Source organism: Narcine bancroftii, chromosome 3 (genome assembly GCF_036971445.1).
Source record: "Narcine bancroftii isolate sNarBan1 chromosome 3, sNarBan1.hap1, whole genome shotgun sequence".
In the NCBI taxonomy this organism is placed as follows: Eukaryota; Metazoa; Chordata; class Chondrichthyes; order Torpediniformes; family Narcinidae; genus Narcine; species Narcine bancroftii.
The window spans coordinates 345,947,965-345,973,154 of record NC_091471.1 but is presented as its reverse complement, the minus strand read 5'-3'; the positions used below and the strand labels follow the sequence as shown (position 1 = coordinate 345,973,154).

Here is a 25,190-nt window from a genome sequence, read left to right as displayed (position 1 = left end):
TTTTTTTTGAGAATGGCCAAGTCATTGTTAACTTGATCTTTAAGTTAGTGATCAGCATTCCTTTATGACACAGGAAAGCCTTTGAACATTTTCTAAACATGATGGGCAGCTGAAGGAGAGGGTAGCATGAGCAAATGGAGACAACAAATAAAATACCTCAGTGTTGCAGCATAGAAATCAGATTGGGTTTTTGAATGATCTGGATCTTCAGAAGTAATGATGTATAAGTCAGGCTGGTCTGGTCATTCACCAAGGGAGAACTTCCATGAAGAACCATCTATTTCAGCCTGCCTTATCAATTTTTGGAGAATTCCCTAAATAACTACCAATAGGTGACATCAGAATTAAGCAAACAATTTCAGAATCAGGATTTATTGTCATGAACAAGTCGTGAAATTTGTTGATTTGCAGCAGCGTCGTAGTGTAAACGTTCATATTATAACCATCTTATGCCATTACTATATATTTTTTTTTAAAATAAAAGTGAGGCAGTGTATGTTTCATTGATTATTCAGGAATCTGATGGCAGCGGGGAAGAAGCTGTCCTTGTGCCGCTGAGTGGTCATCTTTAGGCTCCTGTACCTTTTTCCCGATGGTAGCAGAGTGAAGAGGGCATGCCCTGGGTACTGGGGACCTTTGAGGTTAGAGGTTGCTTTTTTTCTTAAGACTCCGCCTCATGTGGATGCCCTCGGTGGGGTGAGGCCTGGTGCCTGTGATGTCGCAGGCTGAGTTAACAACCCTCTTGTTCTGAGAGTTGGCACCTTCATACCAGGCAGTGATGCAACCAGCCAGAATGCTCCCCATGGTACACCTGTAGAATTTTACGAGAATATTCAGTGAAATTCAGAATCTCCTCCGACATCTCACAAAGTATAGCCGCTGGCGAGCCTTCCTTGTGATTACAATGTGAAGCCTCCAGGACAGATCCTCGGAGATGTTGACACCCAGGAATTGAAGTTCTTGACGTTCATGAGCATACAAATGTCAGAAGAACAGGGTTTTTTTTAACAGCAAAGGGTATCTTGTTTTTTTTTTGTGTCACTTTTGCCCTGGTATACATCACTGCTATTTTACCATCCCATAAATTAATTAGCAATCAAGAGAAGAAATGATGTCATTAATGCCAAGGCATTCTACCATTAATAAATGACTTGTGTGGCTACAGTTAAATTTCAGTGGGCAGATCTTAATATCCAAAATAGTTCAGTGATAGTATCAGTATTTAGTATAAAATGAATGATCCTTTATTAAAATCCTATAACCAAATTAATTCATATCTATAAAGTATATCAGTCCAGATTTTTGTGCAATTGGTTCGATTAAGTGAATGACTTGCAGATATTACTAGATCACTATTACTGGTCAACTACACATCCATCCAAAGTACTTATCAACTCATAAGAATAATGCTATCAATGTTCACGTAGGTTTATGTTGGGCATACACTGGCTTAATGGCTAGTTTCTGTGTCATGAATATCTAATCCAAAAATTTGGAGAGATTGCCAATCATTTTCGTTTTTCAGTATTTTCAAAGCGAGAACACACTGAGACTTTTTAAGTTTGTTCACTTTTATGGAAGAGGGATAATGGATGGTCAACCAACAGAGAATTTGAATATTAGAGATGAGGGATTCGCCTGTCGAATTGCTGATACAAGAAAACAATATAAAGGGAGAAATGGATGGTGCCCTTAATGGAAAGGATCAGGGATACAAAACAGAGGCAAACAAGTAGCTAGAGAATTAGGAGTAAAACACCAAAGCCTGCAGACACCGTGATTGAAGTAAAAACGTAATACTGGAAAAACTCAGCAGGTTAAACAGTGTACTTTATATGGCAAAGATAAAGATGCATAACCTTCATCAAGGAATGATCTTAACGAAGGGCTCAATCCCAAAGCATCTCTATCTTTGCACCATAAAGTACACTGTTTGACCTGCGGAGTTTTTCGAATATTGCACTTTTACTTTTAGCTAGAGAATTGGGTTACATTTCAGGCAGTTGGGTTTAATTCATTGTGGTCAAGACAATGACTCAGGACTTCCTAATACTCAATTAAGGACATTTTTGCTCGTCAAGTTACGAAAAATAAGAAGCACAGGAACCTCTGCATGTTTTGATTTCATGAGAGGTTGAACAATATTAGATGAACATATGGAATAGTGAAAAGGCAAAAATAACCTATAAACAATTTAAAGAGAAAAAAGCAGTTGCGGATGGCATGGTAGTTTGTGAAAACTGAGAAACGGCATGCTTTTTAACAAGTTCGGGTTCATTCCAACATCAATAGAAAATTACTTAGTAGTCTGAGGCTTGTCTTGAGTAGACAGGGTGAAGAACATTAAAATAGTCTTCTGGAAAAAATGGAAAATCTGTTAGTTGCAATGAAAGCAATTTGAATTAAGATTCCTTAAACCTGATCCCAGCTATACAGTGTACACTGAATTTAGGAATAATTATGACCTGCATATCAATTAACAAACACAATATGCCTTTTATTTCCAGTTAATACAGTGCTACTTTATTACTCACTAAGATTACAAAGGATTTTTTTTCAAAGCATTTGGTAAAAGGAAACTTTGAAATATTTTGGATAATAAACAGTATTTTGATTTAAAATGATTTAGCATACTAATTGGAGAACTGAGCATATTTTCATGGTGAATACTTCAGAATGATTTCTCTTTATCAGACAAAACCACAAAGCTTTCAAATTCTTAAGCGATTCTCACTTCTAATTGCATCATTATAGAAGCGTTATTTTATATATAAAAATATATATATTAACCTTTATTACTAGTTCAGGTTTTTGGCTAATTATTTTCCTGACCCTTTAGTTAAGAAGCACCAACTTGTTTGTTCTGGTCAGATGATCCAACACTACTTAAGCGGCAATTCAACTTTTACATCGCTGAGACTTATCATAGAAATTGATTGTTTCAACCAATTGGGTGAGCAATGTAGGCTTATGGGCGGCAAAGGTCCTGTTACTCTACTATACATCTAAAAACAATTTTTAAATCTCCATTGTTTGAAGCTATTTAAATGGAACTCAGAATTATTTTTTTAATTACAGTATTTTATTGAACATTTGGGACAAATGAGAGGGAACTGCTTTTCACAGAAATCAGTGAATCTGTGGAATTCTCTGCCTAGTGAAGCAATAAAGGCTGCCTCAATATATATACTTAAGGCGCAATTAGATAGATGTTTGCATTGTCCATGAATTAAGGGTTATGGGGAAAAGGCAGGTGGATGCCATGATCTTATTGAATTGATGGGCCAGGTGGCCTATTCCTGCTTCTTTTTCCCTATGCTCTTTTGTTCAGTGCAAAATTTAGTTGTGTGAGGTGGATGTCTTCAGGGTGACATCCTTGTGCTTCCTAACTGGTAGAGAATTATACTTGTTTTGGTAGGCTTTAAGAATAGAATTCTTTTTGAGAAAGCCGTCAGCCATCCTCACTTTTCATTCCTTCGTGACATCAGACGCAACTGATATTTGAAATGATTCAAGATTCAATTTATTGTCATATTAATAAATAGTGTCATATTACACAGAATTACTTTTGTCACTGGCCACCGTGACAGAGGTGCACCAAAGAAAAGGTACAAGGACTGCCTAAAGAAATCTCTTGGTGCCTGCCACATTGACCACCGCCAGTGGGCTGATAACGCCTCAAACCGTGCATCTTGGCGCCTCACAGTTTGGCGGGCAGCAGCCTCCTTTGAAGAAGACCGCAGAGCCCACCTCACTGACAAAAGGCAAAGGAGGAAAAACCCAACACCCAATCCCAACCAACCAATTTTCCCTTGCAACCGCTGCAATCGTGTCTGCCTGTCCCGCATCGGACTGGTCAGCCACAAACGAGCCTGCAGCTGACGTGGACTTTTTTACCCCCTCCATAAATCTTCGTCCGCGAAGCCAAGCCAAAGAAGAAAGAAAGAAGACTTTTGTCTGCTCTAAGGCAGACAGATTCGCCATCAGTGGAAATTGCCAGAAGCGCCCCTTACAGTCAGAGAAAGAGAAGCAATTCTCTCCAGAGTGACCGAGTGTCCGTGGATTCGCCCCCACCTCTCCCGTAGCCTCTGTGAGACTGTACCAAATCATAGTGGCAAAAACAGAAAAATCCCACACTGGACTAAAAATACTCACTTTAGCACCAGATTTGGACGTGACATATGAATAGAAGAAACAAAAACAAAAAGTATATTAAATTATTTAAAATCAAATATAGTATTATACTAAATTCACATTTCTCAATGTCATTAATATCTGAAAATGTATTTTTCTCTGAATTGAGTATGCTCTGTGTCTGGGCCTAGAACACTCCAAAGATTCATTATTTTTGAGGTGAAGAAAAGATTTTTTTCATTTTTGAACTTATCCCTTATTCCGAAACTGTGTCCCTTGGTCCGAGACTCCTCTGCTGGGAGGAACATCCATCTGTCAGAACTAATCAGAATTATCAATGTTCTAATGAGAAGACCATGAATTCTTCAAAACTCCAAAGACTACGTCCAGTCTGCACAATCTCCCTAAATCCTTGGGACCAATTTGGTAAATCTTTGTTACCCTCCTATTGCAAAAAGATATATACATTTCCTTCAGTATAATGACCATGTCAACAATATTCCATATGTAATCTCACCACATAAATCTCACTAAATAATTTCTAAAGACATCTTTGATTGTGTATTCAAGCTGTCTTATTTAACAAGACCCTACCATTTGCCATCCTACTATTTACACATGTTAAATTTTTAAGTGGCTTGTGTACAGCAACCCAGATGCGAAGAAACATCTGTACTATTCACCTTTTTTTAAAAATTTCTACCAAATTAGAACATGTTGCATTTTTCAACATTATATTCCCCTGTCACATCCTTTCCCATTCACCTGGTTTGTCTATACCACCCATAGCCCCCAAGGTCATCTTCACACCTCAGCCTGGTACCCTGCTTTATTTAATCAGAAAACATAGATATGTCACACTTGATTTTTCTTATCCTTGATGCTGATCATGAACAGCTGGGCTCCAGCACAAATCTCTGTGGTACCCAACTGGTTACAATAACTCAAGCAGAAATTGTGTCATTAGTTCCTCAATATTGGTTTCTGTCCATTAACCAATCCTCTGTCCTCATCATTTTGTTACCCCTTTGATACATGTTCTAATTACTGTTATAGCCATCAGAGATTTCTGAAAATCCAAACACACTGGGCTCATTTGTTCTCCCTTATATATTCTGGTAGTTACAACCTGCAAGAAGACCAACAGATATGTCAAACATACTTTCCCTTTGATTAGTCAACATTGCTTTTGCCTAATCCCTTCAAAATTTTAAGTGCCTGGTCACAACATTTTAACAATTAATGCATTCTAACATCTTCCCTACTGCTGGTGTCAAGCTGACTATCGTACAACTCTTATGGACAGAACTAAATGATCTCAAATTATAAACAGGTAAAATCTCGGAAGCCCTGGCACTCTCAGTCACGAATAATGATGGACAGGTAAACCCTGACAGAAGGAAGGTCCGTGGACATCTCCATTCTTAATGCTAGTGGGAGTGCTAGACAAGACCATTTTCACACACTTCGGAAAATGGAACCACCCACACTCACATACCATAAATATTACAATGTTCAGATTTGAACTCATAAGATTCAGGTAACTACTTTTTCTACGGACAATGGCCACTGCTACAGGACAGAATCTAACAATGTCTCCCTGATATTCAACATCATGGCCATCACTTAATTGTGCACAAGCAAATTCCTAGCTCATTGCTGATCAGAAAATCACCTGTCTTCTGGTGTGAGAGAATCACCCGCAGATGTCTTGTGGCGCTTTATGTGTCTATGATACATACTGTAAGTCAGGATTGAGATGAAATTATATCCATGCACTTGGATAAATGCATCTTAAAGAACCCTCAAGAAGCTCAACGTCACTCAGGGCAAGGCAGCCTGTTTGGTAGAACCTCTGTTCCTGATCCACTACTTTAATTCTTTACATTAAAAGCCTTACTGTGCCTGCACCATCTTCAAGCCAGCACAGCAACTTGCCAGTCTGCAGACACTGCGTTTGTAGTAAGAGCACCCAGTAAATGCTGAAGGAACTCAGCCGGTCTCGCATCGTCCATAGGAAATGTATTATCAATGTTTTGGGCATGAGCCCTTCTTCAAGACCGGCTGAGCTCCTCCAGTATTGCTGTGTCCTTTTACAGCAACTTGTCGCCAATGAGGCTTATTTAACAGAACACTGAAAATCTTCACCCAGAAGGACAAGGAGATAAAGTGTACTGGGATGCCACCACTTGCAAATTACCCTCTAATTTGGGCACACCAAACTGCTCTGAGAGTTCCTACTGCTCCATTGTCACCACTGGGTCCCTATCCTGGAACTCCTTACCTATTAGGTTATAGGAATACTTTCACCAGACACACTGTAATTGTCATGAAGGTAGTTCCCCACCACCACTATAATCCAAAGCGAAATTAGGGGTAAGGAATAAATGCTGACATTAGCGTCTACACTAGAATGATTAGAGAAGTTCAAATACATGGATTATATCCACTTTCTCAGGGGCAGTTTGAGGTGGGCAATAGTTGGTACCTTGCCTGTCAGCCCACATCCTGTAAGTGAATAGATAATCCCCCCATAAAGATTATCTTTGCTCATTGGTCTATAATCTCAAAGTAATTCTTACGAAATTTAGATGAATTTCATTGTGAACTTTGAACTCCTATGCTGCCAGCATTCACCCCAGGACTAAGGCACCAAGTTAATATCACTGAGGTTTATTAAGCACATGCCCTATTTTCTAAAATTGACTTAATTGATATTGAGGATATATCCAGTAGATGCAGTAACTCCAGTGGTGAATAAAGATCATGATCCTCTGAATTGTGCACCTAATTCAGGTGAAAGCAGGGTGTAGGGCAAGAACTGGTCAGGTATGTCTCAGACAGTACAACTGGCATCTCACTGTAAGTGGAAGGCATCATCAGCGGGGTGGGGGGGTGGGGGGGGAATAGTTCCCCTTTTCTAGATTACCAGTAATTGTCTGTTCAAATACATGAAAGGATGGTAATGATAAATACATAATATACTGCTAAAACTTTCCACAAATCACCAGCACTCATTTATTGTCAACATTTGTCACTTTAAAAAGATCATCAATGAGCTGGAAGATGTTTTTAATTTTACTCGTGATATTTATTCAGACAAATAATTTTATTTTGAAACAAAATCAAAAATAATTGAGGACGTATCAAATTGGGACTGGTGTCACACAATGAATAAAGATTGTCATATTTCTAAATTAGTTCTGTTACTTTGAATAAAAAGGGAGTTAATTATTACAAAATCACAAAGAAATAGTTGTCGATCAAGCTTTCAGAGTTCATTGCTCCAGGACCTTTCTCTGCCCTTTCAATCTGGGTATTGAATATTCCCAATATTTTTGTCTTATACATTCAATTGGAAAGCTAAACATTTCTATTAGAAAAGCATCCATCTTTTGAAATTTGGTAGCCATTTGCTCAGATCAGCTCAAAACCAGCCAGCGTCCCACATTAAGATTTTGCGTTAACATTCAAGGCCAACTTGCTTCTGAATGTGGAGTGCAAAATCTCAGAAAATAACCTCAACAAAGTAAATTGTGTTTTACATTTTAATGCTTACCCTGAAGCCTGGTCCATAAATGGAATAATCATTGAGTAGACATAAGGATAAAATAGATCTAACCTGTCACTCACAAAGAGGTGACTTCCTTTTCAACTTTATCAAAATTATCTGTACACCAACAGTGAATTTACCTGATGCACTTCATGCTGTGGATTCATTCAAATCACATTCCAAAGAGATACTTCTAATTATTCTAATTCATTTTCTGTATACGAATCACACTTCATAATCATACTAGGAGATATTCCAAGCATGAAGGATAAAACAAAACATAATTAGGTTACATATTTCAGGCTCAAATGGGTGGAACATTTGTACGGATGTTGTAGTTGCTAAAACCTTTAGATTAAGGACTGCACTTCATTTCATGGATAGTTCCAGGCAGCTTGTTTCCTGTCATTAACTAGGCAAATTAGAATGAAAACCTAATGTAATGTTAAAAGTAACCATTCAATCTTATCCTAAATTATATGTCCATTCCTATGACATATTTGGTCTTTGATACATTCAATCCCACAAACAAGGTATATAAGTTTATTGGAAACATGGTACTTAAGAACCTATAATTGAATTTATGCACTGATTTAAACAAAGAAAGTCTTTGTTCATTAGGGCAGGTAGTCTAAAAATATTTGCAGACATTTGTGATCAGAGCAAATCCAACACTGGTCCAAAAACATAAAAATTACCTTGAATGTGTGCAACTTCAGTCCCACATATCATGACTAAGCTATGCACATCTCCATTCAGATATCACAGTTCATCAGCAGATCAATTCATTGATCATTTAGTACTTTCAGCTTTTAATATTTGAACTCAAGGTCTACCATGTATACTATGGAACAACACATTGTGTCACAAAAATACCAAATACAATAAAATCCCTAGTATCCGAAATTCAAGGAACCAGCAGCCTTAACCAACTGGCAAAAAAAAAAGGAAAATAAATTAAAAAAATTAAAATAAATATGAATAAAATAACATGTAAAAAATACATGTTTAAAATTGTAAAAGTAAATGTTCTCTGAACTAACACATAAACCTTTGGTGAAGATGGGAGCAAATATTCAGCCAGCAGAGAGCCTTTGTAGTACTTTGCTCATAGCAGCTGTTTGAATAAAGTTGCATTGATGAAGAGCTGGTTGATGCCACTTGCCGTTAGGGTGATTCACTTAAAGTGTCTCCTTATCCCTGCTTAGCAAGAGTTGCCCTGGTCAGAGATTTTATCTGAAGCTTGTGGAAGGGGTGGGGTTAATTATCTATAATATAATAATCTATAATATAATAGGTGGAGCCTGCTGATGTAGCGATGGTTAAATGTTTTCAAAGAATGTGACTGAAAATAAAGTAAAATGCTTTAAGGTTTGTATATTCATGCAAGTGAAGTTTGTTCCGTGTAAATACAGTGCAGTGTATCTGTATTTTTTTATATTTTAAACTGTTTATTCTTAATGTAGGTGTAATAGTTAGCGTTGTCAGAGTGAGTCTCAAGCAACGGGAAATGCACTTATCCGGCATCTACCAATCCCCATAGGTACCGGATACCAGGGTTTTACCGTATAACATTAAATCTTCAAAATTTAGTGGCTACAATATTGATTCTCTGATCTTCAACAGTGCTCTCTTGAATAATAATAATCCATAAGACTGACATAAAATTTCATAGCTAAATAAAGGTACATGAGAATGATGAGAATAATTTTGTCAGAACAATGAGTGATCTTCAACATGAGAAGTAAAAAAGCTAGGGTTTGATCTTTCTTGAAGATCTTGGATTAAAAATTCCTTTGCTAACTAGCAGGAAATGCATCTCCTGACATTTTCCTTTTTGTTAACACATTTTTTTAAATTCCAATGAAGGGAATAAATATTCAAGTTATAATGTAACTCAGAGGAAGGTCATGTAGCTGACCCTTCTCGATTTCGTCAGTCAGGAGAGGAAGATACTATCAAGGTAATTTAGGTGGGTTGCTACACAAACTGAAGTCACAATGTGGGAGTAATTTCTGTTTTCAACGTTTAAAGAAAAATCTGTGCAAAATGTTAGTATCTACTGAAAATTGGTTTGCATTCTTTCACTTTTTTTGAAGGGATAGTATTGAACTAGAGAAAATTAAAGTAGGGCAAGTTCTTTGATTTTGTTTTACTTTATAGCATAAACATCCCTCTGCCTCATGCTCTGACATGACTTGCGATTCTTTTGGTAGCTATACAGTCTTGTTAACACCAAGCATTGGGGCCTCTGTTGCTTCACAGAAATTTGAATGCAAAGTTTTAACAGCTAGCAGCAATCATTTGAAACCTTCTCCACCCATAGCATGAGACATCTCTGTTAAACTCAGCAGCAGGAAATTAAGAGTCTATCAGTGGTCTTCCTTACTGAATGAAATATTCTGAGAAATGAGACAAAAAAAATCTCCACCTTCCCACTGCAATCATTCTCCACACCGAAGATGCAGATTTACGTCATTACTCCTTACATTCTGGTTGTATTCCTTCTATTTCCCATTTCCTCACTCTTTCTTTTTCAGATGATAGCATGGAATTGCTTTTCCATTAGTTCTTGTATGCAATGAGTTTATTTTTATGTCAAAAATGAGCAGCTGTAATTCCATATTGTTCATGTCATTTCAATTCAACACTTATCTCCCCAACACAATTAACATAAGTTACCACATCAAAGGCAATAATTATAAGCCACAAAATACTGAAAATATCTCTCAGAACTTAAGATACCTTGAGGTTTCATTGAGGCTTTCATGCCAAAGCATTTCTTTGCTTGCATAAACTTGCTTCCACGTCCAAATGCAAAACAGGGAGTGATCGAGATGTCACACTGACACACAGATGTTAAGATGATGTAAAAGTGGAGAATTAAAGAAATCGGCAGAGGTGATTGAAGTACAAGTATAAAGAAATCTTGCTACAACTGTTTCTGAGTTTGGCATGACCACACATGAAGCATTATGTTCAGATTTGGTCCCTTTATTTAAAGAAGGATTTGTATGTCTTGGAATCAATACAGTGAAGGCTCTGTAAATTAATTCCAGACTCAATGTTGTCCTATGAGGAAAGATTGAGTTGACTGGGTTTTAGATTAATAGAAAGTGATTTAATTGAAAGAATATTCTGAAAGGTTTGACAATGTAAATATTATAAAGATGTTTGTCCCAGTGAGGGTGTCCATAGTTAAAGGGCTTAGTTTCAAGGGACTTAAAACTGAACTTAGGAGGACGATTTTTGCTCAGGGACTTTCGAATCTTTGGAATTCTCATCCCAAAGGGCTGTGTTTGATGAGTCATTGAGTAATGAAATCAATGATTTTTTTTTAACTACAATGCGTATATGACAAGGAAATGGAGCTAAGGTTATAGATCAGATTATTCATGATCTGATGTTGTGACAGATTAAGGTAAATAGATGGGCATACTGGGTTTCATCAATTTCCTGCTTATAGCCACATGGTTCAAGGGCTCAGCAGAGCTACAGGAGGCTCCGTATCTGCAAATTCCAAAAATTTGCTTTGTTTTGTCTTTGCATCTTCCTCCTCGGTGGTGGACAATCTTCTTGTATGACAACAATAGTTCTTGTGCAAAAGCCCAACTTTGGAGCTAACAGATAGACCAGACTCTTGTCAAGGCAGTGCTTATCCAGCCTCCATTTATCAGGCACGGTATGACAAAAGTCCCTTTCAATGTTTAAGCCAAAAGTAATATTCTGCTTTGTGAAACAAGTATGTAATTTTGTCTGATGATACAGATTACAAAAGCAAATAAATTACGATTGATTTTTATATATAAAATTTTTGTTTTAAGTTTAGACATACAGCCTGGTGTTGTTGTTGTTCTTCGTCCTTCGTAGTCGAAGATGACCATGACTTCAAAATCAAATGGGAGATTGGGTCTGTGGGCCTGGAAGTGACTGGTGAGGCCAATCCGGGCCTTGAAGGCTTGCCCACATGTGGGACACAAGTGCGTGGGTGCTGTCGTGGCAGTGGATGCTGCTTGGGCCTTGCGCACAGCATGCTTTCGTTGTGGGTCGATGATGCACCTGACTTCAGCTGCATGGGCTCCTGTGGTGATCTTGCTGCGGCAAGCTGGACGGTCGAGGGCAAGCGTCTCCCACGCATTGATATTGACACCCAGGCCTTTGAAGGACACTTTGAGGCAGTCTTTGTCATGTTTCTTCTGCCACCGCCCCCCCCCCCACCCCCGACTGAGCGCTTGCCCTTACACAGTTCTACGTAAAGCAACTGCTTAGGCAAATGGCTGTCTGGCATTCTGACCACGGTAACAGGCCATTTTGGTCCACAAGTCCATGCTGCCCAACTTACACCCAATTAACACACCCCCGATATGTTTCAAACAGAGGGAGGAAACCAGAACCCCCGGGAAAACACACACAGACATGGGGAAAGTGTACAAACTCCTTACAGATAGCCCAGGATTCGAAACCTGGCCCCATTCGCTGGTGCTGTAAAGGCATTGCGCTAACTGTTATTATAAAACATCTGAATTATTGGGAACTATTCTGAATGACATATGTGTGAAAGGATACAATGCAGTTGTACCACGATGTTACAGAGTCTAGGCGTGCCCAGTAATATTGAGAAATTTAAGACTATTCTGCTTGGAATGGAAAAACTTCAACAATGATCCAGTAAATTTATCAAGATAACATGACATTTTATAGACTGGCTAGAGAAAAAATATACCTTCAGGTAATTGGGAAATTCATATTTTATATTCAAAATCATTGAATAAAATTCTCCAGTAGATTTTCTGAAAAATTCTTCAATTCAGCATTATTAGGAATCAGAACTTAGATCTGTGAGGAGAGTTAACTTTGTAAATAATTTTAAAGGAAAAGCATATGGAGCACAGACAAAAACTCTTAGTTACAAATGAAGTTGTTCTTTGAAGAGCCAGCGGAGGGGTTCTGTAGACAGAAACACTTCCTTCTATAATTCTCTACATTGCTGTAGTAAACTAATTGAATAGTGAAGAGCTGCTTTTTTTATTTACAATACTATTTGTGGATGATGATGTTTAACCAATTTCCTGTCTATAGTTTACATGAATAAAGAAGGGGAGAAATCTGGCTTTGGTTGCCAGCTTTAAATCAGCCGCCTGTTGCACTCGTCTCGAGATGTTCAATTCCACTGTAATCAGTGGAATCAAATATCCAGCTTTTGATATTCATGCCCTTGTTTGTTGTTGATGACCAAAGAAGATTTTCCCCAACAATTGTGTCATGAGACAATTCAATAATGAGGAACCTCCATCAGCCATGATGATGTTGCCACAACTCAGGGGAAAAAAAGCTTTATCTCCAGCTGTGCTTCTCAACCTTTTTCTTTCCACTTACATACCACTTTTATGTACTCCCTATGCCATAGGTGCTCTGTAATTAGTAAGGGATTGCTTAAGATGGTCTGTGGGTGGAAAGAAAAATGTCGAAAACCATTGTTTTACTTGTACCTCATTGACTCGTTATGTGCACCGTTTCATACCTCCAAAGGAAATGGGCCAATGACAATTTTTCTCAAGCAAAGTATTTCAGTAACAATTGGGTCTCGAGCAGTGATTCTCAACCTTCCCTTCCCCCCCCCCCCCCCGCACCACATACCACCTTAAGCAATCCTTTACTTATCACAGAGCACCAATGGCATAGGGATTACTTAAAGTGGTCTGTGAGTGGAAAGAAAAAAGTTGAGGACCACTGGTCTACAACTTGGTGTTGATTGCCAACTTCTGTGTGGAAAAATTGCAGATTTAATGTTCTGAGAAATGTCTTGGGTGTGATTTTATTTATGGAAATAACAACTAAATAAAATTTTCCTGTGTAAATTAAACCAAAGGCTGTATCAAGGAATCCAAACAATTAATGTAATATTTTAAATTTAAATTTAAACATACAGCACATCAAAAACCCCTTCTGGCTCATGATGTATGTTTTTAAAGGGTGGGTACTCAGAGGTAACATGAAACATTTACAGCAGAGCATGTACTGATGTCAATGCTATTAAGTAACAGAATTTGAAGGAAAGTTGTACAAGAACATATGTAGTTTTCTTTAATTGTTTAATTGTAAATACAGATACAAGGAAAACGTCCAAACTCCTTACAGACAGCACCGGATATCTCACCCAGTTCACTGGTGTTGCAATAGCATTGTTCTAACTGCTACACTAACCATGCCGCTAATTTAAAAGAAAATTCATTTATAATTTGAGAATGATAGAAAATGTGACAGAGTTCCTTGGCATTAGAAAATTAGTTGAGAAGACATTATGACATTTTGGTAATAGTAGCACTTTAACTGACGAGGACCAGGGAGAGTGGGAGCAGAGACAGAACACCACCCCCACCCCACCCCCCCCCCCAAGGGTCCAACTGCCCAGACTACTTCTGCTGACAGCTCTGTAGAGGCTTTAAGTGGCTTCATTAAAGGAGCCGAGGGTGTTTTACTTTAAATTCTGTGCCTGCTGGGTCTGGTGCAGATGATGCCTGCTTTTGGAAGCGGCCACGAGGGGTTGCAGACTCCGGGGGGAGCAGCGGATTGGCAGCGGGCACCAGTAATGGGAGAAACCCCTAATTTGAGAAGAAGATGACCCTACAGGATGGGGACCAAGGCAGTGGACTAGTGAAGGACCCAGTGGCTTAGGGACCCACGCGGACTGCTGCTGACCTGAGGTCAAAGGTCTCATACCAGGCTACGAGCTGCTGGAGACAGGCTCTTGAGAACCAGTATCGGAAACAGGATTTGAGAGGGCAGGAAGGACTCTTAAAGAGGCCTGCATGCTGAAGGCTTCATCATGGTCTCAGTGGTTTGGGTCTGGGCTCAGGTTGCTGATGGTTTGAACTGAACTGGAATCTGGAGAGGCTGCAGGAGCACTGGAGGCAAATCCAGGCCCACTCAGTGGACTTTCTTTTGCTTCTCTTTCTCTGACTACGAAGGGTGCTAATAGGGAATCTTTGTCTGCCTTATGACAGACCAAAGGCAATTTCATGTAATATTACATTTTTACAATAAATAGTATCTGATCTGATTTTTATGTTTGCTGTTCAGTATTTGCTGTGATTTACAATAATTTTGATAAAGCGTATACATTGTTTTAATCTTTGTTTCCATGGGCCTCATCCTTAAATGTTATCATTTCCTTTACATTCTTTCTTTCATTTCTTTGGCTTGGCTTCGCGGATGAAGATTTATGGAGGGGTATGTCCACGTCTGCTGCAGGCTTGTTGGTGACTGACAAGTCCAATGCAGGACAGGCAGGCACGGTTGCAGCGGTTGCAAGGGAAAATTGGTTGGTTGGGGTTGGGTGTTGCCTTTTGTCAGTGAGGTGGGCTCTGCGGTCTTCTTCAAAGGAGGTTGCTGCCCGCCGAACTGTGAGGCGCCAAGATGCATGGTTGGAGGCGATATCAGCCCACTGGCGGTGGTCAATGTGTCAGGCACCAAGAGATTTCTTTAAGCAGTCCTTGTGCCTCTCCTTTGGTGCACCTCTGTCTCGGTGGCCAGTGGAGAGCTTGCCATATAACACGATCTTGGGAAGGCGATGATCCTCCATTCTGGAGACGTGGCCCACCCAGCGCAGTTGGGTCTTCAGCAACGTGGATTCGATGCTTGCGGACTCTGCCAGCTCGAGTACTTCGATGTTGGTGATGAAGTCATTCCAATGAATGTTGAGGATGGAGTGAAGACAGCGCCAATGGAAGTGTTCTAGGAGCCGTAGGTGATGCCGGTAGAGGACCCATGATTCAGAGCCGAACAGGAGCATGGGTATGACAACAGCTCTGTACACACTGATCTTTACTCTTTTCCTTAATGGCCTGGATGAGGGAACAAAATGTAAAGTCTCCAAGTCTTGCTGATGAATACAGAATGAAGTAGAAGGGCGCGTTGTGACGAGGACATTGTAATTCTGCAATCGGACAGAGATAGATTATGAGCAGTGTGAATCCAAAATCAGGTTATTATCTAAAAGGCGAGAGAGTATGGTGAGTGAACTTTAGACAGATCTAACATTCTAGAGCATGAATCACAGAAAGTCAACAGATAGGTCCTTCAAGCAGGTGTGAATGCCTTGGCCTCTTGGCGATTATTGTGAAGGAATTGGAGTTTAAGAATAGGGAGCTTTTGTTGTACAGGTGAAATACTGTGCAGTTTTGATCCGCTGAGTTAAATATGGAGAGAGTAGCATGGGGTAGTTCAAAGGAGGTTCACCAGACTAATTCCTGGGTTGGAAAAAGTGGTCCAAGCAAGAGAACCTAGTTTGGATTTGTATTGAACAAGGAGTGAATTCCCCCCCCCCCACCAAATATTATACATAATATCCTAAGGAGGCCCAACTAAATGAATGTTTAGATGTTTGCACTAGTGGGAGAGTCATGAACAAGGCCACACAGGTACAAAGCTAAAGAGGATTAAACCTTCTTCCTTCAGAGGCTGTTGAATCTCTGGTATTCTCTGCCCCCCCCCCCCCCCTGCCCCACCAAAAGTTCAGATCATTGGATATTTACGATGGACATAGGTAAATGTTTGAAAGATCAGGAAGCAAAGAGACAATGGGAATCGGCAGAGAAGAGAAGCTGAGCCCAGCATAGATCAACCAAGAGCCTATAGAATAGCAAAGCAAGTTTGTAGGGACAATCATAGAACATTGAACAGGTCCTTTGAATCACGATATTTGTGCTGAACATGATGCTCATATTAAACCAACATTCTGTAAGGATCAATGAGTCTCTATGCCCTGCACATACATGTGTCTATCTGGAAACCTTTTTAAACACTACTATCACATCCGCTTCCATCACTATCCAACAGCTCATTCTAGTTAACTGTGTAGAAAAACTTGCCCGTGCATCTCCTTTAAATTTACTCCCCCCCCAACCTTAAACGAGTGTCCGCTTTTTACCCTGAGGAAAAGATTCTGAATGTCTATCCTTTCTATCTCTCTCTCTCATAATTTTATAAGCTTCTGTCGGCTCTCCCCTCAGCCTCCTATGTTCTAGAGGAAACAACCCATTTGTCCAACCTTTCGTTAAAGCTCACACCTTCTAATCCAGGCAGTGTAGAGCGCGTTGAAAGAATCAAAGGCTTGTTGATCCAAACCAAGGCTTTTATTAACTAGAAGACTGGAGCGTATCACATGTAGGTCGATCAGTCCAGAATGACCTGGTCAGGCCAGGAGCAATCCTTTAAGACCTGTCAGTAGGCGTGGCTACACTTTCAGCCAATCACAGTCATCCTACACTACAATCTGTACATATAGATAGAATCTGTACTACCACAGGCAGCATCTTGTTAAATCTCTTCCATACCCTTTCAAAGTCTCCATTTTCTTCCTGTGATAGCGTAAGCAGAATTGCACACATGTGGCCAAAACAAAGTTTTATATCGCTGCAACTTGACTTCCTTACTTTTTTTTTAACTCTGTTCCCTTATTAACGAAGGCAAACACACCATGCATCTTTTTTTACTCTCCTCTCAACTTGCTTGGCCACTTTCAATGCACTGGATCACCAGATCTCTCTGCATATTATTGCTTTTAAGAATCCTGCTATTAACTGTCTATTTTTCCCTTACATTTAACCCCCCCCCCAAAAAAAAAAGTTCAGGGATTCTCTCTTCATATGTCTGTCCTCTTGATTGTATCTGACTGAATCCATCGTGAATTATTGATCTGGTGATGTGCTCAGATGCCCTTCAGTCATGTAATGTTAACCTTACTGAGATCCAGTTGTATCTCCTGACTTCTCCAGCTTTAACATAAAAAGATCAAATTTAACTCAATACATCTTTATTCTACCAAACTTAATACCTGCACGATCATCATTTCAGTTCAGTTTATATCAGGCAAAGAGTTTTGATGGCAATAAAAACATTTCAGCAATCATAGTCAAACAGGGTGCCAAAACAATCAGGTGAAACAACACAAGGACAACAGTGTATTTTAGAATTCAGCACCCACTAACATTCCCACCAATCCACTAAAATCCCTCCTTGGGTTCATCCCTCTAATCCCTCCAGCCTTAATAATCCCCCTTCATAACGATAAGATAATCCTCCCCTGAGAGCATTTTAAATGCTGAATTTCCACTCTGAGTGCAGCATTTTCTCTCCATCAAACTGCAAGTGACTCCGCTATCACTTGCTGTTTCAGCACCAGGATTATTTTGTATAAAGTCTCTCACTGTGGTGACGTAGAATCTAATTAAAGCTGATTTCGTGTTGGGGCTCTGACAATAGTGATAGTTCACAGCTTTAGCTCCATGTATCAGTGATTTTACTCAGCGCTGGTGATTCATGTTCCATCTCTCAAGGGAGAACCTTTCAGTGAGCTACCTTGGGCACTTTGGGCCCACTTCATTGACTGGTTTCCCCTTTGGCTCCATTTCCATTTTGTGCAGACTCTAGGGTCATGTAAATCTGCCATTTACACTCAGGTTAAACAAAACAGATCAGGTACACCCAGCAACATATTAACCACAAATTGGGTCCTTCCCTCTGATCCTTCAAGCAAGAAATTCCCTTGAAGAAAAGAGCAATGAGATCATGTAACAGGATATCATGGTGCAAATGCATTTGAGGCTAAATAAATATCTAACAAAACAGAAATGTAGCAAAATGTTTACTTACAAATTGACTTCCTCCAACACATCTCAGCAGTGTGATAGACTACCCTTCCATTCTCTTGATAAGTGCAGCTCCAACAACACATCAAAAACTTGACATCATCCAGGACAAAGTAGCTAGCATGACTGGCACCTCATTCAACAACCACAACTCACTCACAATGGCCATAGTATACGCCATGTACAAAATGCATTGCATTTACAGGCCTCGGCAGTTCCTAAATCGCGGCTAAAACCCTGGATATCTCCACCATTAATGACAAGGGCTTCAGGCACAGACTATGTCACCGGTAATAGATTCCTGTCCTTTCTCGGAAATACATTACTGCTTCTTCATTGACACCGAGTCCAAGTCCTAGATCACCTAATGCAACAGCAGAGTGGGACTAATTTCACCAGAAATAATACAGGAGTCAAAAAGGTGGCTCACCACCATATTTTTCAGAGCAGTTAGGGATAAAGAATAAATGCCTACTTCTTGAAAACGAACTTACAAAATTGGGATTTTGGAGAATATTAATGTGGTGATTAAAAAATAAAATCTGGCTATACCAGCCTAAGTCACATGAGGGCACCAGTTGCACAGTCATTTCAAGTAACACGTCAGTTTATGAAGGAATTCAATCTTTAAAGAACATTTGCCACGAATTAAAGCAATGTTTTGATATCAAACTCCTTACTTTCAAGGACATTTGGAAATCTCACCACATCTGTTAGTGACAAGAACTGAAAGATGTCCAGTCTATACATGAATTATTAAGACTGAGATAATCAGTGGAGTTTTGCCAACTTGGGAACCTCATTCTCAATATATAAGCAAAGGCTTTTTTTTCCCTTAAGGTGAAGGCTTTGCAAAAAAAAAGCATCCTAAAGTGAAGTGGAAAAAAAATCCTTAAATGCCAAGGGAAAGTATTTTTCCTCCAAAAGTAGGTCATCTTAATTGATGTCGTTCTCCTAATCCCTTGCTCTTTCAACTAAAGTTGGCAATAGTTCGGGTATCTGGAGCTGGAAGATCTTGCATTCCCAGACTAAGATGATCTTCACCGGAGCCTCAGTAAACAAATAGTTTTTATTCCTTTAATTAGTAACATGAAAAGTAATCTTTTTTTTTGCTTCAGATTACCCTGCAGACGTGAAAAGAGCATAAAGTTGCGATTAAGTGTCCTACAAAACCACACATCCATCTGATATTATCAAATGTTGTGGCTTCAACTACCTGTCCAGAGACCTGAATACAAAATCTTATTTTGTCACTCTATTGTAGTCCTTAGTAAATGCTATTCTGTCAATGGAACTGTTGAATTAATCCAGTAGAATTCCTTCCCCTCCCTACTTGGTTCCATCTGCTGTCTTTTTTCCTTGTCTGCTCCCCCCTATTGCATGCTTGTGTCTCCTAACTACACCCCTTCACCTTATCGCACTTGACATCATCTACCTCAATCCACTTATCACCTACTGACGAGCTCCCGGCCATCTCAACCTTGCCCTCCGATTTACGCTGGCTATTTTCCCCCTCTACCTTCAATCTGGATGCCGTGTCTTTACCTGAAATGTTACCAATTCCTCCAACCCTGCTCCCCCCCCCCACCACACGCACGCGCGCACACACACACACACACACACACACACACACACACACACACACACACACACACACACACACACGCGCGCTGCTCAACATAAGGACATAAGAAATGGGAGCAGGAGTGGGTTATCCAGCCCGTCAAACCTGCTCCACCATTTGATTGGATGATAGGCTCACCTCCATCATTTCTCCTACATCCCTTAATTCCATTATCATGTAAAAATCTATCCAACTTTCCTTAAATATATTTATTAAGGTGTCCTCCACTGTTTCAATGGGCAGCAAATTCCAGATTCATCACCCTCTGGGGAAAAAGGGTTCCTCCTCCTCTCTGTCCTAAATCTACTACCCTGAATCCTGAGGCAATGTCCCCTGGTTCTAGTCTCCCCCACCAATGGAAAAAAAACTTCCCTACCTTTATCTTATCTATGCCTATCATAATTTTATATGTAACCCCTGAGTTCCTTGGTGATTTCCTTTTAGTGTCCATTTTTCAGCATCTACGATCTCTTTGTCTCCTGGGGATTCTCTTGTGACTTCAGGAGATCCTAAAAGAACAGGAGAATTCATCTCAGTGCTCTGTCCAATATTTATCCCTAACTTCACAATGAAAGCACAAAGACTGTTGTCATTTTGTACATGACAATTTACAGCCACATTTCCCACTTTACAACAGCAATCGACATTTGAAAGCACTTCATTGTCTATAAGGCGTTTGGCCATAATGAAGCAAATTCTCTATAATTGGAAAAGTTCCTTTTCTTTTCAAACATCATTAACCCAGGATTGATGCACAAAACACAGGGAGAAGCGAGACGGAGAAATATTTTTTTCTAGTGAAGGATTTTACATAAAATATTACCAGTGCTGAAATAGCAAGTGATGGCAGAGTCGTTGGGCAGTTCTTAGACAGATAGAAATATTTAGGATATTATATGCTTTATCACAAAAGTGAATGTCAGTCTGTGTCAAGCTCAATAGCACCAAGCAAAAGTTGGAAAATAACATTCATTGGAATATTTAAAAGGAGTAAAAAATCAAGTAATTGGTTCTGATGATGCAGGCAGCAGAGATAGAAAATTTATGTGAGGAAGGGTGTATTTTTTTTAAATTTAGAGATACTGCATGGTATCAGGCCTTTTCAGCCCATGACCCTGCACCACCCAAATAAAACCGTGTGACCAATTAGCCTACTAACCCCATACGTCCTTGGAATGTGAGAGGAAACCAGAGCATTGGGAGGCAACCCATGGGGACACTGGAATAGTGTACAAACTCCTTATAAACAGTGGCAGATTTGAACCTGGGTCACTGGCACTGTAACAGCATTGTGCTAACCACTAGACTAACCGTGCCACCGGTATGCAGACTATGCCTCTCTGTCATATATTTTCTGTAACTCTGCAAGAAAGGCTACGCTTCATAATGTACAAGGGTGGTAGGTTAATTGGGGTATTTGGGTGGTACAGGCTCATGGGCCAGAAGGGCCTGTTACTGTGCTGTATGTCTATATTTAAAAAAAATAAAATTTCCATTGCTATTTAATTACTCAAAGACTGAGTTTGAGAAACCAACAGACATTTATTCACTTAAGAGCAATACTGTTTGACTGTCCTGCACTGAGGAGGGGTTGGTGGAACAGTCACCTTCAAACAGAAACCTATAGGAGGGGCCACAGGTGCAGCTGGCCAATGGGTGTACCAGACCAGCCAAATACATACAACAGTGGTTTACCACAGTGTAATCAACAGCTATTCAAACATCACCTGATGTAATGGTTGAGTACCCCATTTCCGAAGTTCCGAAAACTAGAAAGATTCAAAAACTGAACTTTTTTTTTAACGCCGACGTGATGTCACAAGTGGGAAAAATTCAACATCTGAATTGCTCATGTGGGGCTCTGATGCTCTGTTTTGATGACAATAACGGTAGAAAAAAAAACCTGAGATCTTTGCTTCTGGCCGGGAAGATGCCAAACGGGGCTGGGTCCAAGCCTTCGGCTTCGGTTGCAGCCGGAGTTGGTGACAGCGACTCCATCCTCCGTGTCGGGTGCGGTGCCGTCTGCATCGAAGAAGTCTCCTTGGGCTCCCGGGCAGGAGCGGGAACAGTGGTAGCAACGATTGGGAGGTGTGCAGGACCGGCGGCAGAGATTTTTTCTTTGGTACATATTAAACATTATTTCATGTCGTTTAACCGCTGATAACAGTATTCTGCTGATGCTTTGGGGGTTTTTTTCTTCAGTTTCGTTCTGAAAACCAAAAAAAAGAACAAAAATGAATGTCTGGTCCCAAACATTTCGGATACAAGTACTGTACCTGTATACTCATGACTCAGTGAAGATAAAATATTTTATTGTCCCATTACATTATCCAGTGCAGCATCCTCCTGCAACAAGGTCTTCTCCTCAAGGGATAGAAATTAAAATGATATAAAATAAAAATTCTTCTGATATTTTAACTAAGATTCCAGACACCTTGACAGAAATCAATGGTTTATCTGAATCTCAGTTGTTGGAGCAACTTTTCACTCTGATCGTAGTTCCACCTGTAATTACTTCTTCAGAGGAATGTGCTTATCCTAAATGTGATTAATATCACCAGAAGCTTGTCCACTAGAAATGCAGGGACAAACCACATTTGATGCAAGTCACGGTATCAAATACAATATAGAATCACTGGCATTACACCACACTGCCTCTATTAGCAGCCTGGAATCATGAACAAGGATGCTACTTTCAGATAGAAAAATTTGACCAGAGTGAAATCCCTCAATAACAAACAGTAAAGCCATGGTTTCACACATAATGGTCCATTTAGCACAAGTATCCTGCTCGATAAAACATTTGCATTCCACTGTAATTCCTTGTTTACAGCCTTGCTCCTCAACAAATCTAGCTTTGGAAACAAACTCTTTTATCATCTTTTGGTTGTGAAGCTTTGGGAACTGCTCCCCTCAGCTTTTTTGGAGCAAGATTTGCAGGAAAACGATGGAGACACGGCGAACGAATTATCTTTATTTTCTGCTTTTGTGCTGCTTTTCCACTTTGATTTCATGTTTGCCCATCTCCCTTTCTGAAACACCCAACAGCATTCCCTTTTCATCAATGCCCCTAAAAACACAATGAATTGTCAGATGAAGTACGGGCCATAGCTCGACGCTTGTGCCAGCATCAAACAAACAAAGGGCTGTTTTCAAACATTATGTGAAGACTGTTTCCATTCTCAGCCTCAATGACCCAGATTGTCTTTTTTCCAATGGAATGTGGTGTCTTTTGTCACTCCTGTTAAGTTTTCATTTCCTTTTACTTACCATGCTATATTTCCTGTATGTATTTATTTACACAAGATCGTCATCACTGATATTTTTCCATGTTAAATAAATCTGCAAATTCTTTATGTTGAGTATCTTCCTTTATTAACTCTTCATTATTTTACAACATCTACACTTTAGATTATTAGAGTGTTGAACAAATACAGCTTCAATGTTGTGTGCTGTGGTCCAGGGACTCCCTGCTGGGAGCATCTCCTTGATTCAAACAATACGACACATTGATCCAGGCCTGACCGCACTGACCCTCAAGAGTTTGTTCCCTACATTCGGACTCTTGGGGCCTTTCATTCTGCTGAATAGGATACAAAGCCTCTGTCTCAACTACAGTCTCTTCCAAAAGCAATAGACAAACCCTGACCTACACACGTAAAGAAATTACAGAATTTGCATTTTTAAACCCATTTTCCCTCTCGTATTTTAACATTTTCCCTAAATTCCATTGACGATGGAGTTTCTGCTTGTTGGTCACCCTGTATCACTCTTGATTAGTTTGTGTCCATGTACTCCAAAGGCTTCCTGCTGAGAGTAAGACATTCTTTCTCACTGCAGTGTTCTGTTTCACTCAAAATTAAAGATGCAATGTCCATTCCGTAAGCCCATATAGCCTGGGTACTTTTATTTTAAATCCTAAGCCTATTTTGCATAACATTCCTTCTTTTAAAGAAAACTCATTCTAGAGTTTCACTTTTGCAATTAGATTTTTCTATCAAAGACTTCCATAAATGTATTAAAGAAGCTCAATAAATTGCATATGGCTTCCGTTGGTAATTTGCTATCGATTGCAAATACAGTCGTCAAAACTCTGTTTGCAGATGTGATGTGCTGCAGGTTAAAATGTAAAAAAATGTTTTCATGTGGTGTTTCGGGGAGTTGGATAGAGAAAGTGCAAAAAGTGAGCAAAAATGCAACATTCACTCCAGATTATCTGCATTAAAAAAACAGTTGCAGCTTTAACATGTCTTTAAACGAAGGAGAGTTTGGTGAAATGTTTGTATGTTAAATCTTGCCTAGTTGAACATCGTAATGAAATCCACAGTAAGCATAGACAGGTCTGAACAGTTTCTGTACACAGTTTCTGTGTATCTGGCTGTTCCAAATCCCACTGGAAGTAGCATTTTTGATTATTTCCAAGATCTATTGCCATGTCTGCCTATTATAATATGTTTTATTTTCTTAAGTGACATATGTGTCTCAGTCGTATCTAGAACATGTTACATTCCCAGCACACCAGTACTCCAAGGATTTAGCATTCATTTTGCAATGCCTGCTGGACTGAAAGCTGGAACCTAAATCACAAATTCAGAAAAGAGACATTCAATTCCCAAAGTAGACTTAGCATTTCACTGGTAGTTCACTTATACCAGTGACCTGCCATGAACCTGATCAAATGGGTATATTTCGCCACAGGAGAATTCTGGATATTACTCTTTGCTACTTGTTGCCAATTGCGAAGTAAATGGTTTTACAAGCAATAAACAGATAATTGAGCATAAGCATGTTTTCCTTCATCCATGAGGTATCCCTCTGCATCTTTCTCTCATTCACTTCCTAGAATCTTGATGGTTTGGTGATTATATAAATCAACTCGGTGAGCTGTTATGCAAGAGAACAGAAACAAATAGGACTTCTCTGCACTTACACAAATGGGCAGCTTCTCCCAGATGTAGACAGAGACTCTCCAAGTACATTCTACCCTGAACCTTGTATGTGATCAGTTGATTGCATTGAACAGTTCTTAAGATGGCAACAAAGAATACTGCGTACACCATATATGTTACATACCTCTTTTAGTAAAGAAAGAAAATCAAAAGGAAAGATAAGCGAATGTCCCAAGTAATTGCTCAATCTCTGCCTCACTTCATTACAAAGTCCATCAGAAACTTGAATTGAGGGACTGTAATTTGGTCCCATGGATAGGGTATGCTTTTCTCCATCATGA

General features: G+C 39.6%; 2 long non-coding RNA genes across 2 annotated transcripts in view; one reads left to right on the top strand and one right to left on the bottom strand.

Annotated features, from left to right (window-relative positions):
* LOC138756603 (uncharacterized) overlaps positions 1 to 25,190 on the top strand; it is a 51,288-nt gene that overhangs the window by 23,783 nt on the left and 2,315 nt on the right. The window lies entirely within an intron of this gene.
* Positions 13,815 to 25,190, bottom strand: part of LOC138759339 (uncharacterized) — a 134,191-nt gene continuing 122,815 nt past the window's right edge. The window contains exons 2-4 of the long non-coding RNA XR_011354791.1: positions 21,864 to 22,169; positions 20,337 to 20,469; positions 13,815 to 15,623 (exon numbers count right to left, since the gene is read on the bottom strand). This is a non-coding gene — a long non-coding RNA (uncharacterized lncRNA). The remainder of the gene's footprint in view (positions 15,624 to 20,336; positions 20,470 to 21,863; positions 22,170 to 25,190) is intronic.